Source organism: Euprymna scolopes, unplaced genomic scaffold, assembly GCF_053919585.1.
Source record: "Euprymna scolopes isolate OS-2025 unplaced genomic scaffold, ASM5391958v1 sca7, whole genome shotgun sequence".
NCBI classification, from domain to species: Eukaryota; Metazoa; Mollusca; class Cephalopoda; order Sepiida; family Sepiolidae; genus Euprymna; species Euprymna scolopes.
The window spans coordinates 328,031-341,136 of record NW_027633768.1 but is presented as its reverse complement, the minus strand read 5'-3'; the positions used below and the strand labels follow the sequence as shown (position 1 = coordinate 341,136).

Sequence of the window (13,106 nt, the reverse complement as noted above, 5' to 3'; positions counted from 1 at the left end):
TGCCCGCAACCTTTGCCGCCCGGACCGGTCCACTGACGACCCCGGCCCCGGAGGGAGCCCCTTTATCGCTTCTCGGCCTCTTCTGGCTAAGATCAAAGTGTAGTATCTGTTCTTATCAGCTTAATATCTGATAGGTCCCTCGCATGGAGGGATCACGATATTAAACTGATTTTTGGAACTCGGTCAAGGGTTAGGAGCTTGCTCCCCCTTCTCCACGGGTTGGCCTGGTATTGCACTGCCTCCAGGAGTTAACAGCCCCGATTCTGACCCCAGCTCGCTCGGGAAAGAGTCAGAAAACGCAATCCCAAAAACAGACTGACTACTACTTTGATCTTACTACTAAACTAAACGACTTTGTTGGTCCTTACTTCCCTTTACTTAGTTGTTGCTGGCTTTGCTTTCGTTCGCTTTCGGTTCGGTCCGCTCGGCTGGATGGACCGTTCGTTGGTCTCATTAGCTGGATGACGGAGGCGGGCGGGCGGCCCTCCTTGGCCGCTGCCTGCGATCGACGCTTCCACTAGTAGAGAGGGGCCGGGGGTAGGGGGGTCGTTGTCGCTCTGCCCGCAACCTTTGCCGCCCGGACCGGTCCACTGACGACCCCGGCCCCGGAGGGAGCCCCTTTATCGCTTCTCGGCCTCTTCTGGCTAAGATCAAAGTGTAGTATCTGTTCTTCAGCATACAAAGCTTCTGCTCTTAGAAGGGATCCACCACCGGGCTCTCGGGCTAGGTTTAAGGTGTTCATTTACTAACCTTCGTTTGCAAGGACCAGACCCCCTCCTTTGGGGAGTCAGGACCTGAAGGACCGACTCCACATTTGTGGGAGCTAGGACCCGAAAACCGATCCCCTCTTTTGGGAGACTGGAATTTCGGGACCAGCACCACTAAGCTGGTAGTTGTGACCTGCTTTTGTTGGTTTTTTGTTTTTTGTTATTGTTTTTTCTTCGTTTTGGTCTCACCTCTCGAGACCGAGATGGTCTAATTTCTCCACCCTTAATTGCCTGAGCAGCACTCTGACCTGCCAGGCCAAAACTTTGTCTATCCTTTCGCTGCTCTCCCAGAGGATTGAGCAGACAGGGTTCCCTTTATCGCTTCTGTTTGGGTAGCTAAGTGGGCAGGGGGACGTGGGGTAGGGTGGGTGCTTCGTCTCGGCTCCCCTCAGTGGGCGGAGATGCCTATCCCCTCTCGCTCTTAATTGCGACGCGGCGCCCTGTTCCGCTAGCACCCACTGCGTCTTCCTTCTCTGCTCTCCCCCCTCGCGGGGGGATTCGAGCTGCTAACCAGGCATCCCCGTGAGGGGAGGCCGAAACTCTATTTTCTTCAAGAGCCCGCCCCTTCTAAACCCCCCCCCCCCCTTAGTTCTTCCTTCCCCCCCGTCCCTCCTTTTTTCTTTTCTCCCCACCCACGCTACACTTTGTTCGACGTCACGGGGTCAGCGAAATTTTAGTAGACCACGAGATGCCGTCCAAAAAAGGGGCAAAAGAAAGCGCCACTCCCCAGGAGGGTTCCCCTCCGAGGGGAGCAAAATGTGCCAAAAAGGCTACAAATGACGATGAGAGGGGAGAGAAGCAGCCCGCTGCTCCCCTAGATGTAGCTGAGCAACTGGGGTCACCAAACCCACCCCATGCTCCCCAAGAGGTCAGCACCCCCAAAAGCGGAGCCGACCAAACCCCAGCAATGGCAGATCCTCAAGAGACTCCAGGTGCCCAGTCGTTAGAGAGGATTCCGGAGGAGGAACCAGCCATGAAAACCAAGAAGGAGGGGACACCAAATGTCCCACTCCTCCCCGCTTCTGATAAGCCAAAGAAGGGGGATGTACCCGAGGCGGACGGGGCAACCAATAGAGATGCCGAGCGAATCAAAGAGACGCTAGCATCTCTAGAAAGACTCCTGGGGCCCCCTCCAAGTTGGAAGGATCCAGCAACTGTCGCAGGCAACAGCCCGCCGAAAGCTGACCCACCTAGGGTAGAGGCGGCAAAAGGAAAATCTGCCGGCTCAACCGGGAACAAACCTCGGACCACAAAAGAGACGCCAGCGGAAGGGGAGACAACTCAAGAGGCAGGAGAGGAATGGCCTGCCTTACCTCCTGCCAAAGGCTCCCCCAAGGTTTTAACGGTGGAACCCAAAGATGGGGCAACAACAACAACAGCCGCTAAGGTTAAGGTGCCACCCACCAAGGAGTGCCCCAACAACAACAAGAATAGCAACCAGGAGGCAACCCAAGCCTGGGGCCCACAAAAACAACTGTCTCCACAGGAATACAGGGAGCTGTTTGAATCTACATTCAAGCAGTACACTGATGGAAATGTAATTCTGCCTCTTCCTGGAGCTGTGGAGGAACTGGAGCAGCGGGTCTTGTCCTTCATCACGACCGACACCCGTAGCAGAAGCCTGACAGGAGTGCCGAAGGAAACTATGGCGCAGCTGCTCCAGGACCTAAATGTGCCGGCGAGCTACATATGTCGTTGTAGCTACGCCAAGTGGGAAGTCCTGCTGCCCGATAAGGAGGATGCTGAGAGACTTTCCAGGAACAACCTGACGTGGAAACACCTCTCCATGAAGCCGGAGTATCAGGGAAGAAGGAGGACAACGGTGTCGATACTGGGTGTGCCCTGTTACTTGGGCTCGCGTCAACTTGGTGCGGTGCTCAGCCAGTATGGAGAGGTAGAGTCGGTGTGTCCGGTTAGAGGCCCGCGGAACCTCATGACGGGAGATTATAAGCTGGTCATGAGAGTCGACAGGAGCGGATTCAACAAAATTCCGGCGGTGCTTAAGTACCGAGAATGGACAATGTCGGTGATAGTAGAGGGGAGGAAGCCACATTGCTGGCATTGTCAAAAGCAAGGACATATGTCCAAGGACTGTCCCACAAGACCAGCGGCTAAGGCACCAACCAAGCCGGCAGAGACCAAGTCAACCACATCTGCTCCGGCGAACCAAGGGAACGACGACGGCTGGAGCAAGGTCGTCCGAAAAAACCGACCAGGACAACAACAGACAAACAGCAGACCTCAGAACATCAACACCAACAACATCAGCGAAGACAATGCAAAACCCACTAAGGACAATACAAACAATTTAAAAAACATTGCAGTCAACACAAACAAAAACACACCGGTCACCACAAACAAAGACACCACAAACACAGACAACTCAAACAAGAACACCACAATCACCACAAGTAAAAACACCACAAACACAGACAACTCAAACAAGAACACCACAATCACCACAAGTAAAAACACCACAAACACAGACAACTCAAACAAGAACACCACAATCACCACAAATAAAAACACCACAAACACAGACAACTCAAACAAGAACACCACAATCACCACCAATAAAAACACCACAAACACAGACAACTCAAACAAGAACACCACAATCACCACAAATAAAAACACCACAAACACAGACAACTCAAACAAGAACACCACAATCACCACAAATGAAAACACCACAAACACAGACAACTCAAACAAGAACACCACAATCACCACAAGTAAAAACACCACAAACACAGACAACGAAAGCAAAAACACAGAACAGGCAGACTCCAGGTCTACGGATAACGGAGGTCAAGAACCGTCCCCGGAAAAAATGGAGACGGTGACTTCCAGTAAAAGGAAGCTTCCTTTCTCCCCAACAGAATCGGAGGAGGAAGCGGGCTCGGAGGAGATTGTCAGGGAGCCCGAGGAAACAGGAGTAAAGAGAAAGGGGAGAAGGAGGAACAAAAGAAAGAGGGAAACCACTCCAACGGGGGATGTTACCAACAACGAAATGGCTCCACCGGAGGAGGGGAACAACATCACCAACGACACGCAGGCGGAACAAGCCGTAGCCCCTCTAAACGCTTCTCCACAAACCCCCCTTTCTTCCGCGGCTCCTGAAGACAAAGCGGACCAGAAGGAGAGCATACCTGTCAGGACGGAACGCACGAAAAAGCTTCCGTTCCTGCCAGGAAGCAAAATATGTGAAGTTGGCCCTACGCAAACCAACACCGATTTGAAAGGCAAACCTAAGGCCCAACTTCAGAAGCTAAAACAAATGGAGGCAGTAGAGGGGAAAGACATCACAAACCCTCTGCACTTCGCGGATGCCCCAATGCTGACCACCTTTGTGAGAGCAGACAGGGACGGCAGAACCAAAGGACTATGGAACATGCTGGAGGCTGCCAAGACGGCTTTTGAAGAAGTCAAACTGGTAGACCTCGAACACCCATCTCTTCATAAACTTTCTCTAAGGTGTGAAGGAAGGATCCCCGTTTTTGTGCACCCCTCATTTTACAGGGCACTTAAGTTAACCTTCCCATTGGATGTAGGAGGCGCCTCCCGAGACGGAATATTTTCATCCGAACTGCTCACGGGCAGTCTCGGCCATGCCTGCTGCGTCCTCACCCCCGAGGATTTCAGACCCGTTTGTGACACTGCTTAAGGTAAGTGAACATGTCTTTGAACTTGGCCACTTTTAATGTGAGGGGCATCAGGTGTCGAAGCAAGGCCTCGCGCGTTGTTAGAGACTTGGTGTCCCTTAAGGTAGATATTGCCGCTATCCAGGAGACCCACTTTGTTTGTGACGAGGATTGTCAGGTGCTGGTAAACGATTACGATGTCTACTCAGCATATGGCAATACTTATAGTCGTGGAATCTCCTTGCTAGTGAATCGCACCCTGTCAGCGTCGGTGAATGTTGTTCACGCAGGCGAGGACGGGCGGGCGGTCGTTGTTGATGTTGCCATTAATTGCAGTGTTTTTCGGATTGTCGCTGTTTATGCTCCTAATTCTCATGGAGAGAGGGTATCCTTTTTTCGACGGTTGGAGGGCTACTTAGTGGATCCGGAACGGTTAGTGTTAATGGGTGATTGGAATGCAATCCTTGATCCCAATATAGATAAGGTCGGGGGGGCTAGCGGGTCGGTGTGGTATGACAACAGTCTGTCTGACCTGATGGCTTCGTGCGACCTCGTCGACAGATTTCGTCTGGATTACCCGGGGCGGGAGATGTGGACGTGGCATTCCGTAGTGCCTTCCCATCCGAGTACTTACTTGGATCGGATGTTAATTAGAAGAGGCGACGTAGACTTTCTATCGTGCCCCACGTTCCACTTGCTAGGACACTCGGACCATAAACTCGTTATGGCCCGTTTGAACTTAAGTGCTAGGCCCAAACTAGCCGGATACTGGAAGTTCAACAGCACCTTGTTGGAGCTGGAGGACTACCGGTCGAAGGTTACCGAATTAATTCAGCGGGCTTTAGTGGGGGCGGTTACAGGGAGTAAGTGGTGGGTTAGCCTTAAGGCCAAAATTAGACGCTTCTCTGTCCAATACAGCCAACGCCTCGCGCTAGATAAGGCCAAGGCAAAGAAGCGTATAGAGGATAAGCTGACCCGGGCGGTGGAGGGGGGGGACCCCCTAGAGGTAGCACTAGCTAAACAGGACCTCGGCCGCTTGGCTAGCGAGCGGTATGAAGGTCAGGTAGTTAGGGCTAGGTTAATGAAAGTCTCTAACGAAGCTGTTAATGTTGACGCTGTTGAGCGTAAGGCTGCTCTAAGACGCGGTTCGGACGGGTACATTCGGAAAGTGTATAACCTGGAAGGACACGCTCTGGTATCGACGCGGGAGATTTGCGGGGGGTTTCGGAAGCATCTATCGGAGCGCTTCACCCAACTACCCGGACTCAGGGTCGAAGAGTTTGGCAGCTATTTGGCTGACTCGCCCCGCCTCTCGGCGGCTCGAGCGGCTAGCTGTGATGGTCTTGTTACGGAACATGAGGTCATTACTGCGTTGAAGCAGGTCGGCTACAACAAGTCCCCGGGGCTTGATGGTTTGCCCTACGAATTTTACTTGAGGCTGTCGCCCATGTTGGTCCCTATTCTGAAGGATATGTTCAACCATTGGTTTGCCCAGGGATCCATCCCTGGACAGGTGACCAAGGGAGTGATCACATTGCTGAGGAAAGGTCAACGGCATGGTGGGGTGGAAAACTTTGATGACTTTAGGCCCTTAACTCTGCTAAACACAGAGTTAAAGATTTTGGCAAAGATTCTTGCGAATCGTTTGCAGGTTGTCATCGCTGACTTGATCGAACCCGACCAGACTTATGCTGTGAAGGGGAGATCGATTCAAGACAATCTTCATTTGATTCGCTCGATCATAGAGGGAACAGAAGACGACACGGAAGCCGCGCTGATCAGTTTGGATCAGTCCAAGGCGTTCGATAGGGTCGACCATCGGTTCCTGGGATCTGTTTTAGAAGCTGCCGGATTTAATCCGGACTTCCGCAAGTGGATCTTTGTCCTGTATGATAGGCCGGCGGTAGCGGTGCAGATCAACGGTAAGCTGTCGGAGTCTTTCGCCGTCTCCCGGTCGGTGCGTCAGGGTTGTCCGCTGTCGCCTCTTTTGTATGTCCTGGCGTTGGAACCCCTCCTTCGCAAGTTAAGGGACGAGGCGGCTACACCAGTCCTGCGCGGAATAGCTCTCCCTGGAGGCACACGAGCCAGGGTTTCCGCGTTCGCCGATGACGTCACCGTGTTCGTGTCTTGCCCCACGGACGTTCAAGCGGTGGTCGAGGCGCTCGCTCGATACGAAAAAGTCACAGGGGCCGTCTTCAACCGCAGCAAGTCTGTCGGCCTGCGGTTGGGGGCCTGGACCGGGGTAAACTCGCTTCCAGGCATCTTCAGCTGGACCGATGGACCGGTCCGTATTCTCGGTGTCTGGTTTGGACCGGGACTTCAGCTGGAGAAAAACTGGTCGGAAGTATATGGCAAGGTCAAATCGTCGGTCAAGACTTGGATTCGAAGGAAATTGTCCTTGAAGGGTCGGGCGGAGGCGTGTGCCACATACGTCTTTCCGCTCATCCTTTACCGTTTGTCTGTACTTCCTCTCCCTGCACAACGCCTAACCCGCTTACAAGAGTGCCTCGACTCACTGCTGTGGGACGAGGGTAAGCACTATGTGTGCAGAGAGGTCTGTGTCCAAAGTCCGAGTGAGGGAGGCCTAGGTCAGCCCAGTCTCAAGTGTCATAAAAACGCTGAGAGATTGGCTTTCCTGAGCCGTTCGCTAGAGGAGAACGCTCCATGGGTCCCCGTGGTTGAGAACTCGTTTCCCAATCTCGAACCTGACCCCTCGGTAGAAGGTCGTCGTAAACCGAGGGGGGAGCACAAGTTCTTTGCCGAATGCCGGACCGCACTTAGAGCATTGCCGGGGACCAGTGTCCTCGAACAGCCTAGAAAGAGCCTTTATCGGGAGTTAGTGGTGGGTACCGCGAAGGATCCTCTTTGTAGGCGGTTAGGTTGGTCGATGGAGGTTATCCGCTCTCAATGGAGTTGGGCGCCGGGTCGGGATTTTTTGACTAACTCTGAATTTTCCCTGACCTGGCGACTGGTCCGAAAAGCACTGCCCCTCTTCGACGAATTCAGCAAGTACAAACAACATACAAGCGCCTGGTGCCCGCGCTGCGACGAACACAGGCTCGAGACCCTCGGGCATGCGTTTTTTAGTTGCAGCCGGATCCAGGCCCTATTGGAATACGTCGAAGGGGTAACGGCCCGCATCGATGCCGAGTGCCCGCTCGAACTCGACGAAGGATATTTTGTTTACAACATGGAGCCGCCGTTCCCCAGGGAGGAAAGAATGGTTTTCCTGGCGATCCTAGCAGTGGCGCGCATGGTGATATGGATCACGCGCCTCAAGTTGGTCCGCGAAGGGATATCTGTTCCAGATCGGGATCTGATCGTTTACTTTAAACATCTGCTTAAAGTAAAGATCAGATGCGATTGGAGGAGGTTGCCTCGAGCGGAGTTTAATAAGAGGTGGGTGCACAACACTAGTCTGTGCATCCGTCGAGGAGCCAAGTTCCAATACGTGTTCCCTCCTTAAGCATGGCACGGGCGGTGCTGGGTCCTTCGGAACCCATCCCGCTTAGTTTAGCATAATCAAGTAAAGAGACTCTTGACTGGTGGTATAAACGAGATCCCGCCCCTGTTATTATTTTCGGTGCTAGAGAACCTCTGAGTCCACCCGCTCCCCCGTTACCTGCTTTTTGTTTTGGATGTAATCCTGGTCTTTCCCCCAGTACTCAGAGGTCACCAATCAACCCCTCCTCCCGTTGTTTTTCTTTTCTCCTATTAAGGCTTCACCCCAACCCCATATAGGGATCACCCTGCTTGTTTTCGGTTTCCCGGAAAACAGTGGGGGGTCTAGACGTTAGATTAGTAGGGGGGGTCAATACTAACAAACCAAGTAGGCTTTATTTTTTATGTTTAAATTGAACTCTTTTGACTAGCTTGCCCCACTCCACGTGTTTTTACAATTAATTACAAACTGTACATAATTTTAATGAATTTGAACTTTTTGAACTTTTAACAAATGCACTCACACACACTATTTTGTTTTTGTTTTAAAAAAAAAAAAAAAAAAAAAAAAAAAAAAAAAAAAAAAAAAAAAAAAAAAAAAAAAAAAAAAAAAATGCACACACAACACACAGACAAGTTTTTTGTTGCAAATTGTAAATATGTTATTTTTACACTGAACGCTGGGGTTATTAGTTAGATTAGGATCCACAGAGTGAATGAGGTATTTTGGTAAATGTTGCCAGTCAAGAGTAAGACTCCAAAGTCTGCATTGTTAATAATGTTAAATAGTCACAAAGACCCTGTACCCTCCCCCTCCCAATTTCTTATAGGGCCTTGTGCCTAATTTTGTTTTTAGTAATCATTGCATGTTTTTTGTAAAATGTATTTTTTATAAGATAATATGTACTTTTTACCGGAAATAAAATATATAAATAAGATCAAAGTGTAGTATCTGTTCTTATCAGCTTAATATCTGATAGGTCCCTCGCATGGAGGGATCACGATATTAAACTGATTTTTGGAACTCGGTCAAGGGTTAGGAGCTTGCTCCCCCTTCTCCACGGGTTGGCCTGGTATTGCACTGCCTCCAGGAGTTAACAGCCCCGATTCTGACCCCAGCTCGCTCGGGAAAGAGTCAGAAAACGCAATCCCAAAAACAGACTGACTACTACTTTGATCTTACTACTAAACTAAACGACTTTGTTGGTCCTTACTTCCCTTTACTTAGTTGTTGCTGGCTTTGCTTTCGTTCGCTTTCGGTTCGGTCCGCTCGGCTGGATGGACCGTTCGTTGGTCTCATTAGCTGGATGACGGAGGCGGGCGGGCGGCCCTCCTTGGCCGCTGCCTGCGATCGACGCTTCCACTAGTAGAGAGGGGCCGGGGGTAGGGGGGTCGTTGTCGCTCTGCCCGCAACCTTTGCCGCCCGGACCGGTCCACTGACGACCCCGGCCCCGGAGGGAGCCCCTTTATCGCTTCTCGGCCTCTTCTGGCTAAGATCAAAGTGTAGTATCTGTTCTTATCAGCTTAATATCTGATAGGTCCCTCGCATGGAGGGATCACGATATTAAACTGATTTTTGGAACTCGGTCAAGGGTTAGGAGCTTGCTCCCCCTTCTCCACGGGTTGGCCTGGTATTGCACTGCCTCCAGGAGTTAACAGCCCCGATTCTGACCCCAGCTCGCTCGGGAAAGAGTCAGAAAACGCAATCCCAAAAACAGACTGACTACTACTTTGATCTTACTACTAAACTAAACGACTTTGTTGGTCCTTACTTCCCTTTACTTAGTTGTTGCTGGCTTTGCTTTCGTTCGCTTTCGGTTCGGTCCGCTCGGCTGGATGGACCGTTCGTTGGTCTCATTAGCTGGATGACGGAGGCGGGCGGGCGGCCCTCCTTGGCCGCTGCCTGCGATCGACGCTTCCACTAGTAGAGAGGGGCCGGGGGTAGGGGGGTCGTTGTCGCTCTGCCCGCAACCTTTGCCGCCCGGACCGGTCCACTGACGACCCCGGCCCCGGAGGGAGCCCCTTTATCGCTTCTCGGCCTCTTCTGGCTAAGATCAAAGTGTAGTATCTGTTCTTATCAGCTTAATATCTGATAGGTCCCTCGCATGGAGGGATCACGATATTAAACTGATTTTTGGAACTCGGTCAAGGGTTAGGAGCTTGCTCCCCCTTCTCCACGGGTTGGCCTGGTATTGCACTGCCTCCAGGAGTTAACAGCCCCGATTCTGACCCCAGCTCGCTCGGGAAAGAGTCAGAAAACGCAATCCCAAAAACAGACTGACTACTACTTTGATCTTACTACTAAACTAAACGACTTTGTTGGTCCTTACTTCCCTTTACTTAGTTGTTGCTGGCTTTGCTTTCGTTCGCTTTCGGTTCGGTCCGCTCGGCTGGATGGACCGTTCGTTGGTCTCATTAGCTGGATGACGGAGGCGGGCGGGCGGCCCTCCTTGGCCGCTGCCTGCGATCGACGCTTCCACTAGTAGAGAGGGGCCGGGGGTAGGGGGGTCGTTGTCGCTCTGCCCGCAACCTTTGCCGCCCGGACCGGTCCACTGACGACCCCGGCCCCGGAGGGAGCCCCTTTATCGCTTCTCGGCCTCTTCTGGCTAAGATCAAAGTGTAGTATCTGTTCTTATCAGCTTAATATCTGATAGGTCCCTCGCATGGAGGGATCACGATATTAAACTGATTTTTGGAACTCGGTCAAGGGTTAGGAGCTTGCTCCCCCTTCTCCACGGGTTGGCCTGGTATTGCACTGCCTCCAGGAGTTAACAGCCCCGATTCTGACCCCAGCTCGCTCGGGAAAGAGTCAGAAAACGCAATCCCAAAAACAGACTGACTACTACTTTGATCTTACTACTAAACTAAACGACTTTGTTGGTCCTTACTTCCCTTTACTTAGTTGTTGCTGGCTTTGCTTTCGTTCGCTTTCGGTTCGGTCCGCTCGGCTGGATGGACCGTTCGTTGGTCTCATTAGCTGGATGACGGAGGCGGGCGGGCGGCCCTCCTTGGCCGCTGCCTGCGATCGACGCTTCCACTAGTAGAGAGGGGCCGGGGGTAGGGGGGTCGTTGTCGCTCTGCCCGCAACCTTTGCCGCCCGGACCGGTCCACTGACGACCCCGGCCCCGGAGGGAGCCCCTTTATCGCTTCTCGGCCTCTTCTGGCTAAGATCAAAGTGTAGTATCTGTTCTTATCAGCTTAATATCTGATAGGTCCCTCGCATGGAGGGATCACGATATTAAACTGATTTTTGGAACTCGGTCAAGGGTTAGGAGCTTGCTCCCCCTTCTCCACGGGTTGGCCTGGTATTGCACTGCCTCCAGGAGTTAACAGCCCCGATTCTGACCCCAGCTCGCTCGGGAAAGAGTCAGAAAACGCAATCCCAAAAACAGACTGACTACTACTTTGATCTTACTACTAAACTAAACGACTTTGTTGGTCCTTACTTCCCTTTACTTAGTTGTTGCTGGCTTTGCTTTCGTTCGCTTTCGGTTCGGTCCGCTCGGCTGGATGGACCGTTCGTTGGTCTCATTAGCTGGATGACGGAGGCGGGCGGGCGGCCCTCCTTGGCCGCTGCCTGCGATCGACGCTTCCACTAGTAGAGAGGGGCCGGGGGTAGGGGGGTCGTTGTCGCTCTGCCCGCAACCTTTGCCGCCCGGACCGGTCCACTGACGACCCCGGCCCCGGAGGGAGCCCCTTTATCGCTTCTCGGCCTCTTCTGGCTAAGATCAAAGTGTAGTATCTGTTCTTATCAGCTTAATATCTGATAGGTCCCTCGCATGGAGGGATCACGATATTAAACTGATTTTTGGAACTCGGTCAAGGGTTAGGAGCTTGCTCCCCCTTCTCCACGGGTTGGCCTGGTATTGCACTGCCTCCAGGAGTTAACAGCCCCGATTCTGACCCCAGCTCGCTCGGGAAAGAGTCAGAAAACGCAATCCCAAAAACAGACTGACTACTACTTTGATCTTACTACTAAACTAAACGACTTTGTTGGTCCTTACTTCCCTTTACTTAGTTGTTGCTGGCTTTGCTTTCGTTCGCTTTCGGTTCGGTCCGCTCGGCTGGATGGACCGTTCGTTGGTCTCATTAGCTGGATGACGGAGGCGGGCGGGCGGCCCTCCTTGGCCGCTGCCTGCGATCGACGCTTCCACTAGTAGAGAGGGGCCGGGGGTAGGGGGGTCGTTGTCGCTCTGCCCGCAACCTTTGCCGCCCGGACCGGTCCACTGACGACCCCGGCCCCGGAGGGAGCCCCTTTATCGCTTCTCGGCCTCTTCTGGCTAAGATCAAAGTGTAGTATCTGTTCTTATCAGCTTAATATCTGATAGGTCCCTCGCATGGAGGGATCACGATATTAAACTGATTTTTGGAACTCGGTCAAGGGTTAGGAGCTTGCTCCCCCTTCTCCACGGGTTGGCCTGGTATTGCACTGCCTCCAGGAGTTAACAGCCCCGATTCTGACCCCAGCTCGCTCGGGAAAGAGTCAGAAAACGCAATCCCAAAAACAGACTGACTACTACTTTGATCTTACTACTAAACTAAACGACTTTGTTGGTCCTTACTTCCCTTTACTTAGTTGTTGCTGGCTTTGCTTTCGTTCGCTTTCGGTTCGGTCCGCTCGGCTGGATGGACCGTTCGTTGGTCTCATTAGCTGGATGACGGAGGCGGGCGGGCGGCCCTCCTTGGCCGCTGCCTGCGATCGACGCTTCCACTAGTAGAGAGGGGCCGGGGGTAGGGGGGTCGTTGTCGCTCTGCCCGCAACCTTTGCCGCCCGGACCGGTCCACTGACGACCCCGGCCCCGGAGGGAGCCCCTTTATCGCTTCTCGGCCTCTTCTGGCTAAGATCAAAGTGTAGTATCTGTTCTTATCAGCTTAATATCTGATAGGTCCCTCGCATGGAGGGATCACGATATTAAACTGATTTTTGGAACTCGGTCAAGGGTTAGGAGCTTGCTCCCCCTTCTCCACGGGTTGGCCTGGTATTGCACTGCCTCCAGGAGTTAACAGCCCCGATTCTGACCCCAGCTCGCTCGGGAAAGAGTCAGAAAACGCAATCCCAAAAACAGACTGACTACTACTTTGATCTTACTACTAAACTAAACGACTTTGTTGGTCCTTACTTCCCTTTACTTAGTTGTTGCTGGCTTTGCTTTCGTTCGCTTTCGGTTCGGTCCGCTCGGCTGGATGGACCGTTCGTTGGTCTCATTAGCTGGATGACGGAGGCGGGCGGGCGGCCCTCCTTGGCCGCTGCCTG

The 13,106-nt window shown here is 52.4% G+C and overlaps 8 non-coding genes and 2 pseudogenes across 8 annotated transcripts; all 10 read left to right on the top strand.

Moving 5' to 3' along the window:
- The first annotated feature begins 64 nt into the window (after window positions 1–64).
- On the top strand, window positions 65–265 carry LOC145275895 (U2 spliceosomal RNA). Its single transcript, XR_013867656.1, has one exon. It is a non-coding gene; the product is annotated as a U2 spliceosomal RNA (small nuclear RNA).
- A 357-nt stretch (window positions 266–622) lies between these two features.
- On the top strand, window positions 623–754 carry LOC145275567 (U2 spliceosomal RNA; annotated as a pseudogene).
- Window positions 755–8,755: 8,001 nt separating this feature from the next.
- On the top strand, window positions 8,756–8,963 carry LOC145275524 (U2 spliceosomal RNA; annotated as a pseudogene).
- A 357-nt stretch (window positions 8,964–9,320) lies between these two features.
- On the top strand, window positions 9,321–9,521 carry LOC145275894 (U2 spliceosomal RNA). The gene has a single exon (XR_013867655.1). It is a non-coding gene; the product is annotated as a U2 spliceosomal RNA (small nuclear RNA).
- A 357-nt stretch (window positions 9,522–9,878) lies between these two features.
- Window positions 9,879–10,079, top strand: LOC145275893 (U2 spliceosomal RNA). The gene has a single exon (XR_013867654.1). It is a non-coding gene; the product is annotated as a U2 spliceosomal RNA (small nuclear RNA).
- Window positions 10,080–10,436: 357 nt separating this feature from the next.
- LOC145275892 (U2 spliceosomal RNA) lies at window positions 10,437–10,637 on the top strand. Its single transcript, XR_013867653.1, has one exon. It is a non-coding gene; the product is annotated as a U2 spliceosomal RNA (small nuclear RNA).
- Window positions 10,638–10,994: 357 nt separating this feature from the next.
- LOC145275891 (U2 spliceosomal RNA) lies at window positions 10,995–11,195 on the top strand. The gene has a single exon (XR_013867652.1). It is a non-coding gene; the product is annotated as a U2 spliceosomal RNA (small nuclear RNA).
- Window positions 11,196–11,552: 357 nt separating this feature from the next.
- On the top strand, window positions 11,553–11,753 carry LOC145275890 (U2 spliceosomal RNA). The gene has a single exon (XR_013867651.1). It is a non-coding gene; the product is annotated as a U2 spliceosomal RNA (small nuclear RNA).
- A 357-nt stretch (window positions 11,754–12,110) lies between these two features.
- Window positions 12,111–12,311, top strand: LOC145275889 (U2 spliceosomal RNA). Its single transcript, XR_013867650.1, has one exon. It is a non-coding gene; the product is annotated as a U2 spliceosomal RNA (small nuclear RNA).
- A 357-nt stretch (window positions 12,312–12,668) lies between these two features.
- On the top strand, window positions 12,669–12,869 carry LOC145275888 (U2 spliceosomal RNA). The gene has a single exon (XR_013867649.1). It is a non-coding gene; the product is annotated as a U2 spliceosomal RNA (small nuclear RNA).
- Window positions 12,870–13,106: the final 237 nt, after the last annotated feature.